Here is a 26281-nt window from a genome sequence, read left to right on the forward strand (position 1 = left end):
CACATCAAACCTCTCTCTTCTCTTTTTCTGCCTGATCTAAAGATCTATCCACATGTGTCTGGAAGGCGTGGAAGAGCCTTATCAATCACCCCTCTTCTCTCCTGGATTTGGAATCAATTAAGAATAGGCACAACAGGGTCCTGTGGAAACCAAGGATGATGGAATAAGGTTAAAATGTTGCCAGTAAGGCTACCTGCCCCGTCCATCTAATTTGGCCTCTCTGTATAGTAATCTCTCTAAATCAGTGGTTCTCAGTTTGGGCTGCACACTAGGATCACCTGGTAGCTTTCAAAAATTCCCGGTGCCTGAGCGCTATCCTTGGAGCATCTGGTTGAATTGATCTGGGTGGCGCCAGGCATTATTATTTCTTAAGCCCCTAGAATGATTCCAATGTGCAGCCAATATTGAGAACCATTTAGCAGGTATCAGAATAGAATCCCCCACAGGGCTTGTTAAAACACAGATTGCTGGACTCCACCCCTCACCCCGAGTTTCTGATCAAGAAGGTCTGGGGTGGGACCTGAGAATCTGCATTTCTAACAACCTTGTAGGTGATGCTGATGCTGCTGATCCTGGTACCACACTTTGAGAACCACTGCCCTAAACCAACAATTTAGCCAGAAGACCTCAATGTTTACAAAAATTCCATTATAATACAACAATTTGTTTATAAATATTTGTTTATTGTTATGGAGGTAAATTTTTGTTTTGATTTTTTAAATTTGTTGAACAAATAATGCCAGAAAAAAAATGGGAATGGAATGCACATAATCCCACGACCTTTACACACGTGCCATCGTGTTGCACAACAGCGGCAGCTGCGGTAGCCAACATTTATTGCACACTTGCTATGCCTCAGGCATGAACTAAAACTCGAGACATTCTTTCCTTCCATCCTCGTGGCAACCCCATGAGGTAGCTACTTTACTAGCCCATTTTACAGGTGGGGATTTGCAACACAAAGAAATTGTAGTGGATCTTTCACACACTTGTACCAGAGCATAAAGCCAGCTTCTCAGCACCATGGCGTATTTTCCATCTTGTATGCGCTATCCCATTGCATTCATGTATCACGGTTTTCTTCTCATTGGACATTTAGGTAATTTCCACTTTTCACAATTATAGTTAACACACAAATGATCAACTTCATTTAGTGCTTGTCTTAAATTTTCTTAGGATAAAGCCTCAGTCAGACAAAAGGTAAAATCACCTAGATTTGATTACAATGTACAGAGCAGAAAACATTTTTTTCCAAACCAAATTTTTTTTGGACCAAATCATTCTCTGGATGGGTTTAGATAGTCAAACATTTAAAATAATAGTACCTAAAATATTCAAGAAGACATTCCTTATAATCTAGCTCCACCCCCAAATCACTCCAATGAAGGTCACTTCCCAGGCAACCAAGCTCTTCAAGAAAACTTCCAGCTTGCTGATGGCAAAAGTACGTTTCTGCTGTCTTCTCTTAGAATCACCCCAAACAGGAACGGAGTAAGAACTAAAAACGCAACTTCATTTTGGACAATAGCAGAAGACACCTGTAACTTCGAACCCCCGTTGTATCAGCAGAGGGCCTGGGAGGAGCGTCAGACCCGGATGCCTGAAGGCAGAGTTGGCAGTCCGAGGCACCAGCTACTGCTGAAGGTCAGCGAAAGGCAGCAGCTGAAGACGAGAGAGTTATCTGCAAGTCTGAGTAAGGGACAGGCAGAGCCGCCAGAACTCTACTCCTAGTGCCAAGAAGCAGGTAATTCTCTGGTGTGACTGAGTGAAACTGAGACTATGCACGTAAAGAGACGACCTCCAGATGTGGGCTCCCCGGGTGCGGAGGAGGGCAGGCGTGCCGTGCCAGACCAGACCAGACCAGGGATTGGGGAACGGTCTGCATCTGCATCAGGAGCGCCTCCAGCCCCTTGGCCAGGTGAAATCGTGTCATTGTCGTTCACTAATTGACTCAGCAGGGGGCCAATGTTTATGTGTCCTTAGTGTTGAAAACACTTCATATGGATTTATTCAAAAGTCGTGATGGAGTCGTATCAGGAGGTTGAGTTGAACAGAGGTAGGTCGTGAGAGAGTTTTATCTATTCACTTTAACAGGAAATTGTATTGAACATGAAAATATTTGGAAATGTTGAGGTAAATAAAGGATATAGAGCTAAAATGATTAAAAATGGTCGCCTTGAGGGACCCGGATGAGGCAGGAGTATTATACTTGGGGGGATTGCTGTTTTTTCTCATAAGCTTTTAAGTACTAATTAATTTTTACTGATGTGAGTGTATTTCTTTGATAAATTAAAATTGAGGACAAAGGGAGAAATTGCTTGGGCACTTACTTACCTGCTACTTCATTTATGTACCTTATGAGTTGGACTTCCATAAATGGATTTCGTTCAAGCAGGCCACTCATGGAGGTTGCAGATCATAAACAAGAATTGATGATATACTGGGGAGGTAATTGATCGGTCAGTAGCCAGAGATAACACGGATTCCTAAGAGAGGAGTCTGGGCTCCAGCTTGAAGAGCTGGGATGTCTACTGTGGACTTCATTCTGGCCAAGATTCTAAGAGAAACTCTGTGCTAATCCACCCTTTGCAATGCAATCCACCTGATGAGTCACCCATACTGTTGGCAAGAGTCTAACTAACCATCGTTCCAACTAGGAAAATGCTTGCGCCTGCTCTCCGTTGCCATAGAAACAGTGCAGCTCAAGTCTCTGTTGCTTTGGTAACCCACCCCCATTTCCTCACATCACTACCGCTGGGTATTTTGCTGCCAGGATAATATTCTCTACTGTGGATTGAATGTTAATGGGGCAGTCCTCTATCCCAGCCTCCACCCAGCCCCTCTCCACAGCTCCACATGTTAAGACCTTGTCTAAGTGGCATCTCAATGAGATGTTAATAGACACTCAAATCAGATAGAGAGGAGCCGTGGTGGCGGCGGTGGGAGTGGAGGGGGGGCGGCTCCTTATTACAGTGAAAGAAGGGTTCAGCTCCTAATCCTGAAAAGGGAGGAATGAGAGGCAGGAATGGGGAGATCATCCGTTAGAGGGCCTCAGCTATGTGTCAGGGACCGGAGCCATTTCTCTCAATCAGTAAAGGATAATGATTGTAAACAAAGCTTGTTGGGTAATGAATATGTGGTAGGCAGTGGGTTGAGCACTTTATGTCCATTTAATCCATAATTTACAGAAGAAGGAAAGGGTAAGTAACCTATTCAATATCACACAGATTCAGAATTCAAACTCAAATCTTAATCACTGCACTAAGCTGCCACTCACTCGAGACCAGGGGAAACGAGAGAAGCATCCGAGAGTGTTCTTGCACCAAAAGGGCTTACTCTTCAACTGGAAAAAGAAAGTTAACACAAAGGGGCAAAAAGGAGAAGATAATACCTCACAGGGCGTGATTAAGTGTGAAGTTCAGGTGCCGTGTTCACCAAGAGGCTGGAGTAGGCACAGAATCATAACAGACTTTCCACAGGGATAAAGAAGAAGGAGGGTCCTGCAGACACTGCGAGATCCAGGAGCAAATCTAATACGGCAGAAATCAGGGTCAAGTTCAGGCTCCGGCCCAGAGCAGGCATTTAACCGAAGTCACCTCCCGCTGAGGGCAGCCTTTCGGTTGCTCAGCAAAGGGAAAGCTTTCACTCCTCTCCCTGTTCCTTGTGTCCTTAAGCCTTATGGGATTCAAATTGACATGGGGCTGTCTGGCTCTGTTACTCTGAAATACAACAAAATTGAAGCTTTATATAAAATTGTTTGAAATTTTATGGCTCTCAACTTCACAATCCAATAGTTGCATTTGCTTTCCAAGTAGACATTTTTTAGCCACCCCAAGTCCTCATGGCATTAAGTGGAATATAAATCTTCAGAAATAGTTTTTATGGTGTCCTGATTTTTTTTGTTGGAATTATAACGCTTAGACTTGTCCTTGTGCATCTTCTAATTTGCCCCCACTCTCCACCTTTTAACACTCCAGGCCATGACAGTCACGGACAGCAGGCTGGAGACCCCAAGCAGAGCTCTGGTGGAGGCACTGAATTCTCCAAGGAGAATTCAAGCCTCCCCATCGGTGAAGTCTTCTTAAGCCTGAAGCAGTGGTTCTCAGTCCTGAGCTCACTCTAGTCATCTCAAAAAACATAAAAAACGCTCAACTGTCAAAGCCAAATGAATATAAACTCACTTTTAATTTTTATAATATATATGTATGTTATCAGGAAATCTTAGAGGGAAGTGAGGCAAAGGTTCGTCTGAGAGTAGTATCCATTGTTGGCTAAGATGATGGTTTGTGAGACTGTCTACATTTGAATCCAGCTCAACCTCTTTCTGTCCCTCTGTCTCCTTCTCTTTCTCCCTTTCCCAATAGCTCTTCTATCTCCCAATAGCTGTGTGACCTTGGATAAGTCACTTCATTTTCTTAAGCCTCAGTTTCCTCATCTGCAAAATGGGGAGAATAACGGTAAATCACCTTTTGCGCAGATTGAATGAGACTACGCATGTAAAGAGTTTATGGTGGTACCTGGTGCATAATGCTTAGCAGATATTAGCAGTTTTTATTCTTGAAAAAGGGATCCCACTAGGTGTTTCAGGTCGTCAGAAAGACTCCTCTTCCTTAGGGGTTGGCGTCTTTCAGTCAGTCTTAGCCAGTTTGAGCATGCGAACTTTGGAATATGGCGTTTCCCAACTCCTCTTGCAGCTTCTCTTTTAGGATCCTACCTGGATTTGGTAATTCAGACTCTGATGTCTCAAGCTTCTGCCCTTGTTTAATCCTTGCATCCACTCACTTCAATGTTCTACATCCTGATTTTTGTGGTTCTGCTCCTGGAGCCAGGGCTAGATTCTGAATCTTAGTTGCTACCTTGCTCAGCCATAAATTTCTGTCATTCTTGATGGTGAACTGTATAGTGTATTATAATTAACAAGATTGTGGAAGGTATGTAGGGCCCTCATAGGAAGAAATCAGATATCTGAGCATGGGGTGATTTGGGGCTGGCTGCCCCAGAATGCAGAGGAAAATGTGTTAATCAACTACTGTGTGCCTGGTGTCGGGCTTTAGGATTTAGCTTCTAGCATGAATGTATGGCTGGTCTGGAATAGTTTTGTCTGAAGACCAGTCTCCTCATATATGGAAAGTCTTCATCACTAATAGAGCATTCAGCCTACAGCAGCGAGGAGAGAAGGGGACCCACCTCACCACTAGAGTAACAGGATCAATGTTGGTGACCCATGGGGTGACAGGTGGTAATGCCTCAACATAGTCACAGACCCAGTACTTTATGGGTTGCAAAAAAAGAAAACGCTTCCATATCACCCTCAATAAGCTGATGAAATTGTTGGGGATGGGCAAAAAGAATCAGATAATTATATAGAGAATATGTATGCAGTATATATTTGTATATGTATACGAGTAACAAACTCTAAAGGCTACAGAGTTTGAAAGATACTTGACAAAATGTGACAGAGCTGAAACAGAATAGTTTGGGGGCCGAGGTGGCATAGTATTCAAGGTGGTTGTTTATGTTTGGTGTTCAAGGGCCATCAAAATATAGTGGGAAGAGCGTACCAATTTAGAGAGATGCAGTTCCATCTTGACACTCACCTTGCTGTGGGAACTGGAACTCGTCCCTTTATCTGCCATGTGATATATGAGTCTCCCACAGCTGGGTAAAAACAGATAATGAATGCAAAGGTGATTTGTAAACGTGTAATTGCCATGGAGTCCATAGGTCAGTAACCATTGTGAGTCCATGCCTTGAGTTTCAAGATAGCTGGCCACTCTTTGTACTTGTTCACAATATTGTTAAGGAGAATTTTATTGAGTCTCTCCTTTGTACCCAGAGTTGTCGAGTGCTGAGCAGGTGTGACTGGTGGGCGCTGGGCCCCGTCTCAGGCCTCCTGGAGTGTGCCCAATGGAAGGTGTGAAGTGTCCGGGGGACTGAAACAGCCTCTAACTCGTCCTACTGCTTCTACTTGCTCATGCTTCCCTCAACTCCATTCTCCACGTGACAGACCAAATGGTCTATTTTTCTCTTCAATATAATATTTGATACATTATATATATAACCTATTTATTATATATAACCTATTTTACACATATTTACAATGTGTGTGTGTGTGTATGATAAAACATAATTAAGTGAGCACTCAAAATCAACCATCCCACTTAAGGACTAGAACACAAACCTGGTAACTACCTGTTTGTCCTGTACCCACACCCCTGCTTTCCTCTTCCCAGAGGCAACCACCATCCTGAATGTCATGTCTATCGTTCTCTTTAAAAAGTACCCTTGGGGCCGGCTCTGTGGCCGAGTAGTTTAAGTTCGCGTGCTCCGCTGCGGCGGCCCAGGGTTCGGATCCTGGGCGCAGACATGGCACCTCTCATTAGGCCACGTTGAGGTGGCGTCCCACATCCCACAACTAGAAGGACCTGCAACTAAGATATACAACTATGTACTGGGGGCGGGCGGAGGTGGGGGGCGGGGGGTTTGGGAAATAAAGCAGAAAAAAAAAAAGATTGGCAACAGTTGTTAGCCCAGGTGCCAATCCTTAAAAAAAAAAAGGAAGATTGGCAACAGTTGTTAGCCCAGGTGCCAATCTTAAAAAAGAAAACAAAAAACAGAAAACAACGCTTTACCCTAGGATCTTTTGAAAAAAAAAAGAAAAGTACTCTTTCATCCCATCTATATCCTCAAATAACATGTTGCTTAGTTTTGCTTGTTTTTGAGCTTTAAAAAGATGGTATCTCACAGCCTGGTCTTCTGAGGTTGCTTTTTAAATTCGTCATCTTTCTAAGCTGCTGTTGTGTGTTGTGTGTAACAACACATGTTGTTGTGGATAGTTTTTGTTCTGTCATTTTTACCATCGTATACCCAGTGTGATCTTTAAAAAATTATCAAAATCATATCCCTCTCTGACTAAGAATACTTCAGCGGCCTCCCTCTGAATTTAGGGCAAATTGCACTCTCTACCTCCACTACAAGGCTCTCAGTGATTCATTCAGGTATTTGCAGTCCTTAGGCAGCCTCCTTTATTCTAGGGATCTGCTTCTCCAGGCCAGTCTTGGCCTCTTGGTCCTGTGGATTTTGGAACGTGCTGTCTCCTACCTTCTCCTGCTCCCTCTCTCCTGTCCCTAACTGACCTTGGGAATTCTGGGGCTCCCTCCCACCTCTCCAGTCTCTGCTCTCCCCACTCTTAGACTTGTCTTATGTTTCAACCATACTGCCCTTTCTTTCCAGTTCCTATATGCCCATCTCAGATCCTCTGCACACAACGGACCTTCTGCCTGGAGTGCCATGGTTCCTTATTCTTGATCTTGTTATCTCCTATCCGCTAGGGTGACCCTGCCTTCTTAGCCATACCCTCTGTGCTAACTAGATGGAGTGGCCGTGTCCAAGTCGCTCATCCTGCTCTTATCATTCTCTTCATTGTACTCAACAAAGTGTGAACTTTAATTATGTTTAATTATTTGTGTGATTATTTAGTTACTGTTCATTTTCCTTTTGGAAATTCAAGGAGGTCAAGCACTTTCTATCTTTTTTTTATTGAAGTGTAATTGACACACAACATTGTATTGGTTTCAGGTGCACAGCATTGTGATTTGACATTGTATGCATTGAGCAATGATCACCACAGTGAGTGTAGTTGCCCTCTGTCATCGTACAGAGTTAATACACTATGAGCAACTATAGTCTCCATGCTGTACATTCATCCTCATGCCTTATTTATTTTATGACTGGAAGTTTGTACCTCTTGATTCCCTTCACCTACTTTCTCACCCCCCAACACCCCTCCCCTCTGCAACCACCCATCTGTTCTCTGTATCTGTGAGTCGGGTTTGTTTTGTTTGTTCATTTGTTTTGTTTTTTAGATTCCACATATAAGAGAAATCATACCATATTTTTGTCTTTCTCTGTCTGGCTTGTTTCACTTAGCATGATACCCTCAAGGTCCATCCATGTTGTTGCAAATGGCAAGATTACCTTCTTTTTTATGACAATAATATTGCATTGTATATTTATGTACCATATCTTCTTTATCCATTCATCCATCAATAAACTGAGGTTGTTTCCATATCTTGGCTGTTGTAAATAATGCTGCAGTGAGCATAGAGGTGCATGTATCTTAAAATTAGTAGGGTTTTTTTTGATGAATACCTAGAATTGGAATTGCTGGGTCATATGGTAGTTCTATTTTTAATTTTTTTGAGGAAACTCCATACTGTTTTCCAAATATTATCTATCTTGTTTGCCACCCCCTTCCTAGAACCTAGAACAGTGTTGGCGAAAAGTAGATATTCAGAAAATGGTTGTGGACTGAATACATGGTTGAATGCGTAAATGAGATAACGAATAGATGTATTAATAGGAACCTAGATGGAATGAGCATTTGTTTACGAGATCCATTGCTATAAGCAGCAAAGTCTCTCAGCCTCTCCCTGTTCCTCCAAAAGATCTCTGACCTTCTCCATCCCGGCCTCCAAATTCCAGATAGCTGCATTTCTGTTGTGTTCTGTTGTGAGAACCATCCTCTGCAGAAGCCCGCAGTTATGCCCCGTAGTGACAGTTGTGCTGCAGGACGCCCTTGATATAAGCGCCTACCCCTGGGGCTCGACTGCTGCCCCCACCTCCCAGGTGTATACCTTGAATTGGCTTCCTCTCTCCAAGGCACTCAACCTCTCTTAATATTTGTGTTTCTCCCTGGAAAAAGAGGGTGTAAATATGGGTATGTGAGGGTTAATTTGACAGTCTCTTGCTGGAGCCTGAAATGACATTTTTGCTTTGACCTGTCGAGTTCTTGTGACTTTCCAGAAATGGATTTGGGTAATGACTTGTCATTATGAGTAATTAGCATTTGTGGAAGTCTGAGAAGACCTGCCCTTTGTTTTTTAGCTTTGGAAACTTTACTACCCTTTTGACACTTCAATTGAGGTTGCACATTTGGTAAGAGGTGAGATAAAAACATGAAAATAAAAGGTTATCAATCAATGCCTACAATTAACCCTTCACCATCCTGAAAGAAATGAAAGTCTTTACGTTTCTAGATGTATCTAGACATAGCTTCTAGACTAGACCAGTTTTCCTTTAAATGCTATTTGTCTTTCTTCAAGTTAAAATTAGTGTTTATAAGTTGATATCTGGAAGCAAAGAAGAGAGCCATAATTCTCATTTCTTAATCAGTATGTTTCATCATGCACCAGAGGGTCTGTGTCTGCTTACTGCTCTTAGATATTCCTTTTGACTTACGACATTCTGTTGGAACCAGAATGAATCTTGGACTTTGACTTGTCCAGTCCTCTCATTTTACGGATGAAGAAACCAAGGCCCCCCAAAAGATAAAGTGACATTGTTTTTTGGTACTTAATTCTTGGTTTAGAGATTGACCTAGATGATCTTTAAAGTTCTTTCCAACTACATAAAATACAGAGCAAAGTATTTTAAACAGTTCTGGCGTGTGTAGGGATTCTCTGGCCTCAAAGCATTGGTCTTCCTTAGTTCTAAGTCAAATTCTGGCATGTTGGCAAGTGGATTGTCTCAGTTTAGACATAATAAGTACCTTATCTGATTTATTATCAGGGCTGCATCGTGCTGGAGTATCAAGCAAGCACCTGAAAACTGAATGGCAAAAAGCAAACAGTACTGCCAGACTGCATTCCAGAATCAAGAGAGAGTGGCCGTAAGCACATTCACGGGCTCTCACAGGCATCAGAGAAGTCATGAAGGAGGGACATTGTTACTCTCTGTCTTACCAAAGTCACTAAATTGTAAACGGGAATGAGGAAAGTGTGGGAAATAGTGAATCTGATCTTGGTGTCCCTCTGACTAATCCAAACTTGTTGCTCGTGAGTTAGAATAACATCATAAAAGGATCCCACGTACATATAATGCAATCAGCTTCAGATAAAAACCTGGGTGTGGCTTCAGAACTCTCTCCTTCCCTCCTTCCTTTCTTCCTTCTTGTTCCTTCCCCTCTAGAATATGGAAATTAGAATATCTATCTTAAAAAGTTGTGCAAAACCCAAGAAATGATACGTATAAAGTGCTTGGTACCATGCCTGGTATTTAGTTGACAGTTGAGAGCAACTGTATTATTAGCCAAAAGCTTAAAAACTGAGGGTATAAGAAAGGCAGAGGGCACAGAGCTACATTCTGGAGTTCATAAACACCTCTGATCATTGGAAGAGAATAAGACACACTTTCTGGAAAACAAAAAGCACACACATACATATTATACATAAAAGTTGCACTATAACTTCAGAGTTCGTCTTGAAGCTATCCCTGGACCCATACTCATTGACTCTTTTCAAGTCGTGATTTTATTTTTTTAAACGTAAGTACATGATCGTGGTAAAAAATGCAAACGAGACAGAAAAAACAAATATTGAATCAACAGACTAACTAAACTCCCATTGCCTGGAAATAACTGATATTGACACTTGGTGAACGTTTCCAGACATCTCTGTATGAATATATATATATGTAGCAAGAGAGAGAAATCTGTAGAATACATGCTTTTTAGAAAATAAAAGTATTTATATTTAATTTTGTATAAATTTAATAGAAGGGAAAGATGCAAAATTGATGGAATTTCCAAACTTCTATTAAATGCTTTTTTATTGTAGGTATCCTTAATTTCTAAAAGATTAATTGATGGTAAAGAAAATATTATAAAAACTTTAAGAGTTAACTCTATTGTTAATTCGATTAATTGGCCTCTGATCTCGATGTAGAAAATGAGCTGATCATCCTGCTATATTTTTGTCCCTTTCCTCCCTTCACAACTCGATTTTTGTTGGTTACATGGTTGGTTGGTTCAGTTTATCAGAATGTTGTATGTTTATATTCTATACTGGAACCACAATCCCCTCAATAACTTAATGTTTATTCTATATTGGTGAAATCTTGTTAGAAGTTTTTTATAGTATTTATTCTGTTTCATCAGAAGTCAGTTTTGTGGGAGACAGTAGACAGGAGTCTCAGGATATGGATACTATTACATTATTTTAAAGTGGTCCAGGGGACGCAAAATATTAACACAAAGTCCTTGGGCCAATGGATGGGAGGTTAGGATGTAATCTGACCACATTATTTGAGGAATGCAGGTGAGGGCATGAGCACAGGCCTACTGGTCAACCACAGCCATGGCCCGTTGTGCTCCAGGTCCTGGGAGAAGCCATTGGCTGCCACATTCTCTGGAGAGGACCATCTGGTAGACTCCATCCTCAACCTACTTCACCAAGTCCCTTGGAAGAGGCTATTCTTCAAGGCCAGCTGAGCGGGCCCTGTGAGGTGTTGTTATCCGGTCTACTCCTAAACTTATTGCTTGGTGATGCTTGCTATTCTTTTTTTTCTTTTAATTAAGATTATGATAGTTTACAACCTTGTGAGATTTCAGTTGTACATTATTGTTAGTCATGTTGTGGGTACACCACTTCACCCTTTGTGCCCTTCCCCCACCCCCCCTTTTCCCTGGTAACCACCGATCAGATCTCCTTGTCAATATGTTATTCTTTTAATGGTGATGGTCAGAAGGGAGGGGGGATATCTCATCTTTTCTACAAATGCCAAAAAAACGTTTAAAATGAGGCAGTGGACGTGCCTAACCCAGTCTTGGCCACATAGGTGCTGAGTTAATGTTTACTCGGAATGCAAGTCGAAGTAACAGTTTAGTGTTTCATCCACGTTAATCAGCCAGTCCTTGAGGGATAGGGCCTGCTGTCAGCTCCTTGTCAGCATCTACTGGAGGAAGGGCCTGGAGTTTGGAGTGAGGTAATGGGGCCCAGGTGGGGAGAGGAGGAAGCCAGAAAGGTAGACTGAGGTCACAGATGATGGAACTTGTGCTCTTCGTTAGAGGGCTGCTGTTTATCATCAACACGAGGGGAGAAATAGACGTTGGGCACTAAGGTATTTTTGTCGTGCAGCTGCATAAGCAGGCAGCTCATTTTGCATGATTTATAAGGATCTTTCTTGTTTTTCCTTTGAACCTGGCTGACTCTAGGAGAAAGAGCTCCATGCCGAGGGAGTCATTAGTCAAGGTATTCCTCGGAAGAGGCATATCTCCATGGGCAGGGCTCCAGAGAGGTCTCTTGGAGATCCCATCCAGTGTTATCAGTCCTGCCACACAGCAGATCTCTGGAGGTGTTATTAACAACTCTGATGCCTGGGCTCTGCACTAGGAAATTACAAATTCTAAGTTTATCTGTAGAGGGGCCGTGCATGTGTATGTTTGAAAGCTCCCCCGGGTGATTCTATGTGTAGCCGGTATTGAGAACCTCTGAACTCTGTCGACCCTCTCATGGCACAGATGGGGAAAGTGCGGCTCAGAGACGAGAAGGAGCTCCCCTAGTGTCACACAGTTACATTGATTGTCCAGTTGGGACAAGAACCCAGGGGTTCTGACTCCCATGTCAATGTTCTCTGGAATAGCATCATGCCCTATCGTAACCAGACCTTTGGCAATAGTAACTAACCTCTGCTTTCCCCTTCTCACAAGGCTCAAGAGAAATGAACTTCAGCTGTTGCTGCCAGACAACTGTTTATCCACTCCTGCAGTGGGTATTTTAATGAAATTAATTACCATCCAGAATCCTACTGAGAGTTTATCAAGAAATGAACAAATACTCTTTCTTCCCCATAAATAAGAGAAATGACTAGAGGATGTCTCAATATCCTTTGAGAAAGGATATTGTTGTGGCCAGATTGTTTTGTTTAAGGCAGAGAGTTTGCCTAATGCATCTCCCAGGTCTTGTTTTGTCTGGCCTTTGCTTGAGGTATGGCGGGGGGCCATGGAACAGAGTAAAACTAAGTAGTCCCTATACGCTGCCAAATGTGGTATGCTTTTAAAATCAGATTTTGGAAAGTATGCAACTTAACATGGTTCCTTTTTCACCTTGGATGTCAGGAAGCTCAAAGTAGTGATTCATATTTACTATAGTCTAGACCTCTACAATACTATTTTCTGTTTTGTCTCTTTCAATGTCTGTTCCTTATCCTTGAGTCTTGGTTTTATGGGCTTAATGGATGTGTCTTTTGGTGGAAGCTATGTCACATCTTTTGGAAAGTAGTCAGGGGTATAAGTAATAAATGGTCCATAAGGAGTTTGACCCAGCACGGTGTGAATGCCAACAACATCAGCCCTAACGCACAGCATCACAGCCCCTCGTGAATGCGGTGCCTTCCCTCGGAGCTCCTGGCTGGCTGCGGGGTTGCTATTTGAATCGTTCATTCTGGTTGCTTCTTGGATAGGTACAGAAAAGTAGGAGAACCTGCTCTCTCCACTGAAGGGCTTAAACTCTAGGCCCTGCAGTCAAACTTTTCGAAGGGGATGTCTGTTAACTTATTTACATTTCAAATGCCTTCGAAGCCAGTGGAGCATGAGTGAAAATCGGGGTGCAGGGCAGAGGGTGCGAGGGAAGGAGCTGCAGGTGGAGGGGAGGTACCAGGGACAGCGCTGCTCTTAGAAGTCTAGACACTGGGGCTGAGTCCTCTGAGGTCTCAGTCACCCATTTATGAGGAAGCCACTATCCCCTAAGTTGAAGTCCCTGGCAAATTTCCTCATTTTGTAAGTTTTGGGTTGATTAAGCCAAAGTAAGCTCCTTCCATCTATTCTCACTGCACATCTTCCCTGTGGATTTAACAGCAAGGGGCACAGGCCATTTGATATTTACAGTGAAGTTTTGTGAGCAAGGCCAGTCTGAAAGAGTGTCCTTGACAGAGCATCCTTTTTTGCAGTATCGTCATGGCTGGTGATAAAGGAGGAGAAGGGATAGGGCAAGTGCGAACTCCACGCTGAAAATTACCATTCAAAGAGGTTGCTGACTGGTCTTTACCCTCCTAGTTCCATTAATCTAGGATGGTCATTAATATGTGTATTAACATCTACAGGAGCATCTGTCATCATGAGGCGAGGGGAAGGGTGGAATTGTCAGTCCAGGTAGCAAGAAGGAGAGAAAAGAAAGCCTGTGGGTAGGTGTTCTTCTGTCTGTCCACTTGGTTCTCTAGTGAGGCACTCTCTCTGTATTCGTCCCAGGACCATTAAAGTGGCCAACAGCATCTTTAATGAGGTGGGGGCTTTGCCAAGAACAGCTGCTGAGACTTCTCTGTCTTCTGTCTCACATTGAGAACGTGAAGGTAGTTACTCTCACCTCAATCTCTCTCCCAATGTGAGTGACAGCAGACTTCGTTATCGAGGAAATTGTACCCCATTCTCCAGGAAAGAACATCGCTCTCTCCCTCCTCTTGCCTCATTGTCCACCTCTGTAAAAGGTCCTAGAAGCAATTGAAGAGTTAGTCTCTACAGATGGATATGTTGATGGACATATGACAAGGATTGTGCTCTATTATCTAAACACATAACTTGCTTTCCTGGATCCTCATTAAAAGCAACTTTTGGGGGCCGGCTCCGTGGCTGAGTGGTTAAGTTCGCATGCTCCGCTGCAGTGGCCCAGGGTTCGGATCCTGGGCGCGGACATGGCACTGCTCGTCAGACCACGTTGAGGCGGCGTCCCACATCCCACAACTAGAAAGACGTGCGACTAAGATATACAACTGTGTACGGGGGGGTTTGGGGAGATAAAAGCAGGAAAAAAAAAAAAAGATTGGCAACAGTTGTTAGCCCAGGTGCCTATCTTTGAGAAAAAGCAACTTTTGGGGCCAACTCGGTGGCATGATGATTAACTTTGTGTGCTCTGCTCTGGCAGCCTGGGGTTCACAGGTTTGAATCCTGGGCAAAGACCTAGCACTGCTCATCAAGCCACACTGTGGCGGCATCCCACATAAAATAGAGGAAGATTGGCACAGACGTTAGCTCAGGGCCAATCTTCCTCACACATATACAAAGTGATTTTTATGTGACTTAGATGGTCTATTCTTGGGGTAATGAGAATGTGAGTTTGGGAGGTAGACAGATCTGGACTCAAATCTGTGCCCCCCACCCATCCCCCAATACACACACTAAGTGTGTGACCTCAGATAAATGACTTCTCCTCTCTGAGCTTACTTTCTCATCTATAAAATGGGTATAATCATAGCATCTACTTCATCGGCATGCTGTGTGGAAATAGATGGAATGAAACATGCATGCACAAAGCTTAGCAAAGTTCCTGGCCCACAGTCAGTGCTCAGTAAGGCACAGTGTTATCACCTAGTGTGGATGGAACGACACCCAGAAGTGCTTCTCCGAGGGACCCCTGAGAATCAAAGACATGGATTCTGGCAAACCACTTCCAGGGGGCTTCACAAGCTCAAGTCTCAGCCCTCCACATTTTGCAGAATGGAAGCTCTGAAAATTCCCATCCTATTTGCTATGTCTGTGTGGCTCAGCTGAAGACATAACACGCAGCCTTAAATAGATCTAGAGAAAATTGAGAAGTATGTTAAAATTGGCCACAAAAACAAGCAAAAATCAAGCTCTGTAATTAATGCTCAGGCTTCTGTAGACTGTGAAGTTTAACAAGATGGTCTAAAGGTCAGGAGTGAGACTTACTCAGCTAAACACAGAGAGAGAGGAAGCATCTTGCTGCACGACCGCATCCAAGTCCTTTAACAGGGGACCTCGGGCTGGGGAGTTAGAGGAATTCCAATTAAACCCTTTCATTTTGATTTCTCATTAGATCCTTAGAATATCTGCAGAAAATTAAATTGAACTGGAGACCTCCAGCTGGGAGATTTATCAGATTTAATGTTTTGAAAAAGACTTATTATCTTGTCAGGAATAATTCGAAAATCCAAATAAGAGAAATTGAATCAGTAGAATTTAGGCCTCAAGACAACACGCATTCTGTACAACCGACCACAGCATTTAAACAGCTGGAGTGGCACTTCCAAAGCTGCTGCTCCTGGAAGTTTTGTCCTTCCAAGAGCTCAGCCCTTCCCAACTGTGCCCTCTCCCTCCCCTACCATCACCTACCATTTTTTAAAGACCACAACAGTAGACCACAGCAACTGCGTTAAAACTAAGCCCATATCTGGGTTCCTCACTCTGGCTTCACTTGTCTTCACTGGATGGTGTGCAGATGGGCTGCCACCTCATGGCCTCCAAAATGCTTGTCCCATTCCACTGGGGGTCTTTGGCTGGCTGTGTTCTCCATGTGAAATGGCAGCTGACTGCATCCCTCATCATCTCCTGGGATAGGGGGCTCACTGATAAAAACAATTACACGTGTTTCAAGATGTAATTGGGCTTCTTGTTTTATAGCCTTCCAGCTACAGGCAGCAACTAGATGGAGAGATCTGAGGCCATGCTGTTTTGCTAATCACCAGATCATTCAGGTGAAGTTGGGCTGTGTGTTCGTTCACCGCGGCTTCCTTCCAAATCCCTGTTGAGACCGTGTGGATGCTGGGATTTATCCCATGACTTATGGCTCAGTCCTGAAGGACGAGGTCCCTTTAAGTATCCAAGAGCTCTCCAACCTTCTCTGCTGAGAATGCGCTAGATAGTAGGGAGAGAGGAGAAGGCAGGTAACAAACTTCAAACTTGCCAAATAATGGTTTCTCCAACTCAAGTCATTTAAAGAGTCTCTTTTAGTTTGGAACAGTCTCTATTGGGTAAATATTTGGTCAATTCAAAGCCATTTCCTCTTTCCTCCTCCTCCTGACTTACTTCTGGGTGTAGAGAAAGATTTGAGTCCTCCTGGCATGGAGATCATGACACTAGGTCCACATGCTTTCCACTTTCTCTGATCTTTGCTGTTGGGTGGCTGAGCTGGTTTGATGGCTGAACAGGTATTTGCTTAGATACCACTGTCATTGCCTCCAGTCATCAAGGTCCCACCCTTGATGGCCTCCTTTTCCTAACCCAGGTCTCTGCTCTACCAATAGTCCTCTCTGTATCTTTCTCTTCTTCAAAGAACATGTAGAAACTTCTGGGTTCCCTGCAGCCCACACACAGGCCTGAAAGAGCCAGGTATGCCACCACAGGGTGTCCTATCTGACCCCTCACTCTGAGATGCTGCATCCCCCTATGCCACATTGGGTGTGGCCATGGATGTTTAGTTTTTCCCCAGGCAATGCCCACTGACATATGCTACCTTCCAACCCCCAGCCTCATGGTGATCTTGGCTCCTCCTTGCCTATCAGGATATTTCTACCAACCTCAGCAAAGCTTCCACCCAATGAGGAAGACAGTGGGGACACGTGTGACATCTTCACATTTCTTCTTCCCGTACTTTACTATGGTAGATGGAGTGTTTCATCTCACACTTTCTCTTTGAAACGTCCTTTTCCTATTTCCCAGGTCCCTGAGTCTCATGGTGCAAACCTAATAGCAGAAGGGGAAACATCCTTGCTACACCATGGAAGAAATTCTATGATCTGAGCCTATCAGGTGTGGTTCTTGATGTGGGAGCCTATGACTCCCCATAGGGACCTCCTTACTGTATTTACAATCTGCCTTACTTTCTAGGGGAAATGAATCCCAAGGAGGAAGCTTTGTCACTGAGCAGGGGCTGAGTGTGAGGATGCTCCCTGGAGAAGCTGAGAGCATGACTCTCACTGCCCTTCCTAAGGAAAGGAAGACAGGGACACACAGAACATGAGTAGCTGTGGGTGGGAAGGAGGCCAGGTCTGGCATGATTGGGAGGTTGTGGGAAGGGCTGCTCTGGAGGAGAAAGAGGAAATCAGTTGGCTGTCGACAGGAGAGGACTTTGAGGACAGAGCGGAGATGTTTAAAGGGAGCATTGTGAAGTGTGGCTCCATGTGTGAAACACGAACTGCCCCCTCCACGTCCTGGAAGTAGAACATTGTGGACTTGGATCTGGTGACACAGCACTGTGGATTTGGATCTAATCTGGAAGTGTGGCAGCTGGGCTCTGCTTCAGGGTGACCATGGAGCGAGGGCCAGGGCCACGCGTAGGCATTCAGTCACGTTGCAGTCCCATTTCCATCTCCCTGTGTTCTGCACCTAAATGAACTCTGGAGATTGAGGAGGTCTGCAAACACTCCTGCTTCCCTTGATCGATCCTCTTTCTTTTTGCAGGGGGAATTTGTCCATACTTTTTGTTGAGCTGTTTTTATGTTTGTCACCCTTCTTTCAGATAACAAAGTTTTAAAATTTCTTTCCCTTTATCAGTTAGCGAGTTTGCAAATATTTACTGAATGCCCATTTTGTAGCAGGTAGCCTAGGAGAGGGCAATGAACACAACAGGCACAGTGGCTGTCCCCATGTAGTTTTGTGAGAAGACAAACATTAAAAAGAGAATTACTACAATCGCAACAAAAAGAATAAAATACCTTGGGATAAATTTAACCAAGGAAGTGAAAGATCTATACAATGAAAACTACAAGACCTTCTTGAAAGAAATCTACGACGACATAAAGAGATGGAAAGACATTCCATGCACATGGATTGGAAGAATAAACATAGTTAAAATGTCCATACTACCTAAAGCAATCCACAGATTCAACACTATCCCAATCAGAATCCCAATGTCATTCTTTACAGAAATCGAACAAAGAATCCAAAAATTCATATGGGGCAACAAAAGACCCCGAATTGCTAAAGCAATCCTGAGAAAGAAGAACAAAGCCGGAGGCATCACAATCCCTGACTTCAAAACACACTACAAAGCCACAGTAATCAAAACAGCATGGTACTGGTACAAAAACAGATGCATAGATCAATGGAACAGAATTGAAAGCCCAGAAATAAAACCACACATCTATGGACAGCTAATCTTTGACAAAGGAGCAGAGGGCCTACAATGGAGGAAAGAAAGTCTCTTCAACAAATGGTGCTGGGAAAACAGGACAGCCACATGTAAAGGAATGAAAATCAACCATTCTTTTTCACCATTTACTAAAATAAACTCAGAATGGATCAAAGACCTAAAGATTAGGCCTGAAACAATAAGTCTCCTAGAAGAGAATATCGGCAGCACTCTCTTTGACATCAGCTTCAAAAGAATCTTTTCGGACACCGTAACCCCTCACATGAGGGAAACAATAGAAAGAATAAACAAATGGGACTTCATCAGGCTAAAGAGCTTCTTCAAGGCAAATGAAAACAGGATTGAAACAAAAAAACAGCCCACTAATTGGGAAAAAATATTCACAAGTTATTTATCCGACAAAGGGTTAATCTCCATAATATACAAAGAACTCACACAACTCAACAATAAAAAATCAAATAACCCAATTACAAAATGGGCAGGGGACATGAACAGACATTTCTCCAAAGAAGATATGTGGATGGCCAATAGACACATGAAAAGATGCTCATCATCACTAATTGTCAGGGAGATGCAAATCAAAACTACACTAAGATATCACCTTACACCTGTTAGAATGGCAAAAATATCCAAAACCAAGAGTGACAAATGTTGGAGAGGCTGTGGAGAAAAGGGAACCCTCATACACTGTTGGTGGGAATGCAAACTGGTGCAGCTACTATGGAAAACAGTATAGAGATTCCTCAAAAAGTTAAGAATAGAAATACCTTATGACCCAGCCATCCCACTACTGGGTATCTATCCTAAGCACCTGAAATCAGCAATTCCAGAAGTTCCAGGCACCCCTATCTTCATTGCAGCATTATTCACAATAGCCAAGTCATCGAACCAACCTAAGTGCCCAGCAACTGATGATTGGATAAAGAAGATGTGGTATATATATACAATGGAATACTACTCAGCCATAAAAAAGGACAAAGTCATCCCATTCATAACAACATGGATAGACCTTGAGAGTATTATGTTGAGTGAAATAAGCCAGACAGAGAAAGACGAACTCTGTATGACTCCACTCATAGGTGGTAGTTAACATATGGACAAAAAGAACTGATCGGTGGTTGCCAGGGGAAAGGGCGGGGGGGAGGGCACTAGGGGTGAAGTGGTGTACCTACAACATGACTAATAATGATGTACAACTGTATTTTCACAAGGATGTTAACTTTTATAACCTTAATAAAAAAAAAAAAGAGAATTACTAGACAATTTAGTGGATTCCGTATGTGTGAAGTGCTGCAGTAGAGGAGATGTCGGGGTGCCTGGAGGAGGTAATCAGGAGACTTATCATCCTCCAAGGGGTCAGGAGAGGCTTCTCAGAGGAAAGGGTATTTGACTGAGTTGTTCTGAAAGATGAGCGGATATGAGCTAGGGAAAAAGAGGAGGAAGAACATTCTAGAAAAGGGACCAATAAGTCAAAAGTTTGGAGGCAAGAGAGAGCACAGCATCTTCTAGGACTGAGGCTGTCCAGCATGGACAAAGCCTAGGGAATGAGGGGGGCAGTGGTAAGAAGTGAAGCTATAGACACTGCCAGGGCCTGCCTTGATGACAGGGTAGCACAGAGCTAAGTGCATAGGCTATGGAGTCAGAAAGTCTGATTGCCTGCCTCCCAAATGGGTGACCTTGAGAAGTTAGTCTCTCCAAGGTTGGCTCATCTGTAAAACCAGGATGATGTACCTGACTCATGGCCTTATTCTGAGAATTAAATGACATGATCCACAGAAATCACTCAGCACAGTGCCTGGCACATAGTAAGCACACGAGAAATGCTACGCATGGTCTTATAGCCACAACGAGGAATTCGGATTATGTTTTCAAGGCAATGGGAAAGCATCAATGAATTTTAAGAAATATTTTATGGTCTGTCTTGTGCTTTTTGTGTGTGTGTGTGTGAGGAAGATTAGCCCTGAGCTAACATCTCTCTAGTCTTCTTCTACTTTGTAAGAAGGTCACTGCCACAGCATGGCTGACGAGTAGTGTAGGTCTGTGCCTGGGATTCAAACCCACAAACTTGGGGCCACTGAAGTGGAGTGTGCTGAACCCAACCACTATGCCATGGGGCCAGCTCCCATATGGTCTATCTTGTATTTTTAAAAGCATTATTTTGGCAGCTGAGAGGAAAGGGGGTTGGAGGAGAAGAGGAAATATGAGAGGCCAATGAGAAGGTTGTGGTAGATATGAGGGGTTGACATGTTCAGTGTCTAATTCGTCTCCCTCAAATATGCCTTCTTGTACTGCAGAAGATCAGGTTCCAGTTCAGTTTCTGGAGCAGATAAGATTCCATGAGCTGCATGAATCTTGGAGATTCAGAAGATGGTCTCAGCCGGCAAGATTGGTCATGGCCATTGGCTTTTTCTGAAGCAGCAGTCCAGCGTCAGTCATCAGCAAAATGGTGACAAGAGACAGCTTCACTGGCTTTGTGATCCCTGGATCTCATCTAAATTGACGTTCTTAAAGTCAGCAGTTTCAGTGATGGCTCCCTGATTCTCCACCTTCCTGACTGTGGTAGGAGAGCAGTTCCCCTGCTGGGCTCATTCTGTCGTGTTGTTCTCGATGCTATTTCTGGAAGCCTAACTCAGAGCTTTCCAGTCCTTCCAGGATTGTGCGAACTCCTTGTTTCCTGTATTAAATTCTTTTATACTTAAGAGCTAAAGTGATTTCTACTTCCTGCAACCAACTCTCACTTTGTATAGAGATTATAGATATAGATAGGTTATTGCAATACTTCAGACAAGAAGTGATGGCTAAACCAATGTACTGTCATGGGGGATGTACAGAAGGGGATATATATGAAAGATATTTAAGAGATTGAATTAATAGGACTTCATGATTGATTGACTACAAAGTTGGAGAGGAATAACAACTGACGCATAAATTATTGACTTTAGAAATTATGTGGGTGGTGGTGCTATTTCTTAAGGCTACCGAGATTGGAGTTGGAGAAGTTTGGGTAGAAAACTCATGCATGTAATTCTGGACATATTCTGTTTAAGGCATATTTAAAGTATCTACATGGAGATGTGACAATGGCTGTTGAATATAAAAGTGTGGAGTTCAGGGGAAAGGCCTGGGCTGGATATTTAGGAATCCATTGTATAGAGATGGTGCTTAAAGCTTTAGAAATGCATATAGTTGCTTAGGGCGCACGCGGAGTGAAAAAAATTAGGTTCCAGACAGACTTTGAGGGATACCATCACTTAATGGGTGTTGAAAAGAAGAGGAACTGAAAAAGGAGCTTAAAAGGAGCATCTGGACAGGCAGGGAGAATACAAAGAGAAAGAAGCCAAGAAAAGAGAATGTACCAAAAAGGAGGGAGAGGAGTCAAAGTAGGATGGGAACTGAAAGGTGTCCCTTAGATTTAGCAACATGGAAGTCGGAGGTAAAGTGGCAGGGGAAGAAAGCAGATTGAAGTGGGTGGAGAACAGAGTAGGAGGTGAGGGAATGGAGGAGATACATGTACACAGCACCATGGGGCAGCATTCACCAGCTCATATGCCAGAAAAGCTCAAAATAACAATAAGGGGAGCAGGCACATCCTTGAAGGGCTCCCTTCCGGCCGTATCTTGAGTCCTCCAAAATCTCTAATCTTTCCGTAATGTAGACCCTTTATATTCCACATATGAGGGAGAAACGTAACCGTGAAAAAATTATTTATAAACTCCAACCACTTACTGCTGAAGGTTGGCTAGGAAAGAGCCGAGGCGGGGGAGGGGGTAGCTGAAAAAGGGGTGGGGTTGAGGGAAGTTTTCTTTTTTAAGAAGGGAAAGGCCTGAGGTTGTGTCAGTCCTGACGGAAAGGAGCTGAGAAAAAGATAAAGTTATTGATCATGCAAGGTTCCTGGGAAGACAGAACAGCGTGGGGTCCAGAACACAGGAGGAGGCACTGGCCTTGAAGAGGAGCAGGGATCACTCAGTTCCAACAGGCGGAAAGGAGAGAGAAAAAGCCGATGGGTATCTTAGGTCAAGTTCCCCAGAAGCAGAGCCTGATATGGGGATTTTTGTGCAGGTGGTTTATTGAGGGAGTATTCTCAAGAAGAAAGTGTAAGGGAGTACAGAAAGCAGGATGTCACAGGGCAGAGGATAGGCAAAGGTGTGGTTTCAGAAATCCAGCCTTAAGTGATCCCTCAGGGAGCTCTGGCATGTGAACTGCTCCCACTGAGTTTGTCTGTCTTTGAGGCAAGGGGGCTGAACTTCTATATCCTTGATTCAGCCGTTAGCCATCGGCTGTCCTCTTAGAAGCGGAATGGGTTGCGTAATTTCCCAGGCATCTTTGGGTGAAGCAGCTTCCCTAATCCAAGGGCAATCATCCAGAGAAGGGTGCAGGTGTGAGCCATTAGCAACCAGCTCCCACAGCAGCGGAGGAATGGGTGCACCTACCTGTAAAGGAGATCTCGGAGGAGCCCCAGTAGCAGATGCTATAGTGCTGGTGCAGGAAGATTTGCATATTTGGTTTCAAGGATAAACAGCAAGTGAGGAGGCAAGGGAATCTGAGATTTAAGAAGATGAGAAAAGTTTGAAAATAATAGGAGTAACTGACCTGGAAAATGTAGTAGGCTGCCTGCACAGTTGGGGTCAGTGACCATGAGTTTCTAGTGGCACCATGAGCCACCTCACATAATTTTCTCCAGTGATGTCCAGCAGTCCAGATACAGCCATGGAGCAAGCAGTTAGATTCATTTGGGCAGGAGTCAGGGTAGGTGCTTTGAAAAGAAAGAAAAGAAGGGAAGTTTAGGCACTAGTTATGGTCCTTAGGGTCTAGCTGGCCTAGGGAGAAGAGGAGGAGACTGATGGAGAGGGAGAAGAAAGATAAGAGTCAATGGCTGAAAGTTTCCATGAGGTTGGAGATTAGGTCTGGCGAGCGGTTAAGGGATTGTTGAGCGAACCAGCTTAAATGATAGATCTTCATGCGTGTACAGAGAGCTCTTTGAACCTTTGATCTGATAGAGTGGACGATGGGAAAGGATGGCTCATTTGAGCTGAATACCATAGTCATCAACGAATAAGGCTGGAAATGACTGAGAAACAGAGGGAGTGGCAAAGTGGTATGGAGAGTATTGCAGCTAGAAGGCACATACATCCAAAGTGGCAAGATTGTACAGTGAGATTCCTTTCTTTGCGGATCCCCTAAATCTTGTAGCAGGATTTGGTGATAAGGCAACCTCCACCATCCAGCACAGCCTTCATTGTTCCTGACTGAATAGGCCTCTTACACACCAGGCTCCTTCCATAAGCTGTGATCATTTGGGTTTCTGTTTCTGCTGTTCCCTGGAACTTAAACTCCATCGTGTTTTTTTCTCCTTGAGATATGGTGAACTCCACTCTGTACTGCATTTAGAAGGGAGAGCCATGGAACTCTGGTCCAAGATGGGCATTGCAGCCTCAATGGAGCCTTGTGTCCTCAGGGTCAATACCAAAGTGGCATGGCTTTAGGCCAGTTTTCTTTTGGTGATAATTTAGTGTAAACACCATGGCTTCAAGTGCTTTTGGAGCAAGTAAAGCTCCTTCCTTTCTCCTCACCCGGGAAAGGAGGCAGCGTTCTCAGGATTTCGGGACTGGACTTTAGGAGCCGACTTGCGTGATCTGATCCCCAGCTCTGAATTTCTACCTCTCCAAGTGTGTTTCCTCCTCTGTAAAATGGGGCCAATTATACTACTTTCTTAATAAGTTTTTGGTAAGGAATTGACACATTATGGCTCCTACCACAGTTTCTGGCACATAGAAACTCCTCATTAAAACTTATCCACTAGTATTTGTACAGCAGTCCACCTCCCTTAGTAAGTGGTGGGGTGTCATGGAAATATTCGCCTTTGGAATCGGTATGGGTTCAAATCCCAGCTTCTCCATTTGTTGGTCGTATGGTCTGGGTAAATTACTTACATCTTAGAACCTTCGTTTTTTCATATGTAAAATGGGGTAAACTCATAGAAGCAAAGAACAGAATGGTGGTTGCCAGGGGCTGTCAGGAGGGGGAAATGGGGAGTTGCTAATTGACAGGTATAAAACTTCAGTTATGTAACACGTGTAAGTTTTAAAGATCTGCTGTATGACGTTGTGCCTATAGATAACGATACCGTATTGTACACTTAAAAATCTGTTGAGAAGGTAGATCTCACGTCGTGTTCTTACCACAATAAATAAAGAAAGAAAGAAAGAAAAGTTTTAAGTTGTCAATGCAAAAAAATGGGGGTAATAGGAGCTTTATAAGGATGAAATGAGATAACGTATACAGGAAGGTGCGTGGTCAACTACTGTTCGTGCCATTTCTGTTATTTCTGCTTGGAAAAATAACAATGTTAATACTGCTGACAAGAACTAGTTAACTGGATATTTGGTACTAAATCTAAGTTAAGGCCTTTTGACCAATGTATCTCAAGATTTTTCAACATTGAGAGTGAACAGAAGAAAAAGAGCTTTTACTCATATTTCAGAGTTTGAGAGAAATGGATATTGCTGCAGTGTGGCGCCCCTTATTCTGGTTGACTGTAAAAGCCACAAGAGTCATTAGAGTCCACCCAGCTCACGCGTCCTTCACACGTGGGAGCTTTGGCCTCCAAGGATAGTGGGACTGCCTTAGCGTTGGGGCGGTACCTGTATTGTGATGGTCTGCTGTTTAAATGTGTATCACAGCCACCCAAGCCTGGCAAATAAATTACTGCCAAATCAACTATGTAAGAAAAAGAGCCAATGTACATCCATCAACGAGAAAATGACAGGGATTTCACTAACTCAGAGAAATCTTCCCACCAAAGGCACTGGACACTGAACAATTTGGCGGGTAGGTGAGTTTTTCTAATTGTTCTTTGAGACAATTCCCCCCGCCTGATGGACGTCTACAAGCGGACGGGCTCTCAGCATGGGGACCCATGGATATTTCTGACCAGCGGCGGGCGGGGAGGGTCTCAGTGTATTTTATCCCGGAATATAAGGATGGAAGGTACTTTCTCCAGGAACATTTCTATTCTCATCTTAAATACTTTGTTGACCTGAGATGCATCTCAAAGGCAGGAATCACTATAAAAGAAATACCATGTCTAAAAACACTCGTTTATAAGATTCCCTGGCAGGAAATCTCCGTTTTGAAGCCTATGATTGTTTTATTTTTCTTCACCCAGAATGGGCTGTCACTCAAATCACACGCCGCACGTCCGAATCATCTACACACCTCTTTGTACTCCACCACGCCCATGTTTTATTCATCAGCACCTGCTTCTCTGAGTGTCATGGATGCTTGTTTTGCTTAAAGTAACTTCCTTTCAGCCTTTTATCAAATAATCTCCAATCCCCCCTTAATAATTCGATGGGAAAAGCCTGGAGATGGCGTTTTCCACAGTGTGAGAAATATGCCAATGATTTCATTTGAATTGCAGCAATGGACTGTCTACCTTTGCAATCAATGATTTTCTTCCTTCCTTGGGCAACAATAATTTTTTATTATAAGTGGTGTTCAACAAACTCAACAACAGTCCCTGGTGATTTTCTTTAACAGCAGCCATATGGAACTGTAATTTCAAAGTCCCTCTGAACTCGTTCAGTTTTATGCTGTCGGATTAAATGTCAAAGTTGTCTTTG

At 43.4% G+C, this 26281-nt stretch overlaps 1 long non-coding RNA gene across 1 annotated transcript; it reads left to right on the top strand.

The window, feature by feature from the left end:
• Window positions 1-1588: 1588 nt before the first annotated feature.
• On the top strand, window positions 1589-26281 carry LOC139082433 (uncharacterized). The gene is made up of 2 exons (XR_011538408.1): window positions 1589-1744; window positions 20954-26281. It is a non-coding gene; the product is annotated as an uncharacterized lncRNA (long non-coding RNA).

This window comes from Equus przewalskii, chromosome 3, assembly GCF_037783145.1.
Source record: "Equus przewalskii isolate Varuska chromosome 3, EquPr2, whole genome shotgun sequence".
NCBI classification, from domain to species: domain Eukaryota; kingdom Metazoa; phylum Chordata; class Mammalia; order Perissodactyla; family Equidae; genus Equus; species Equus przewalskii.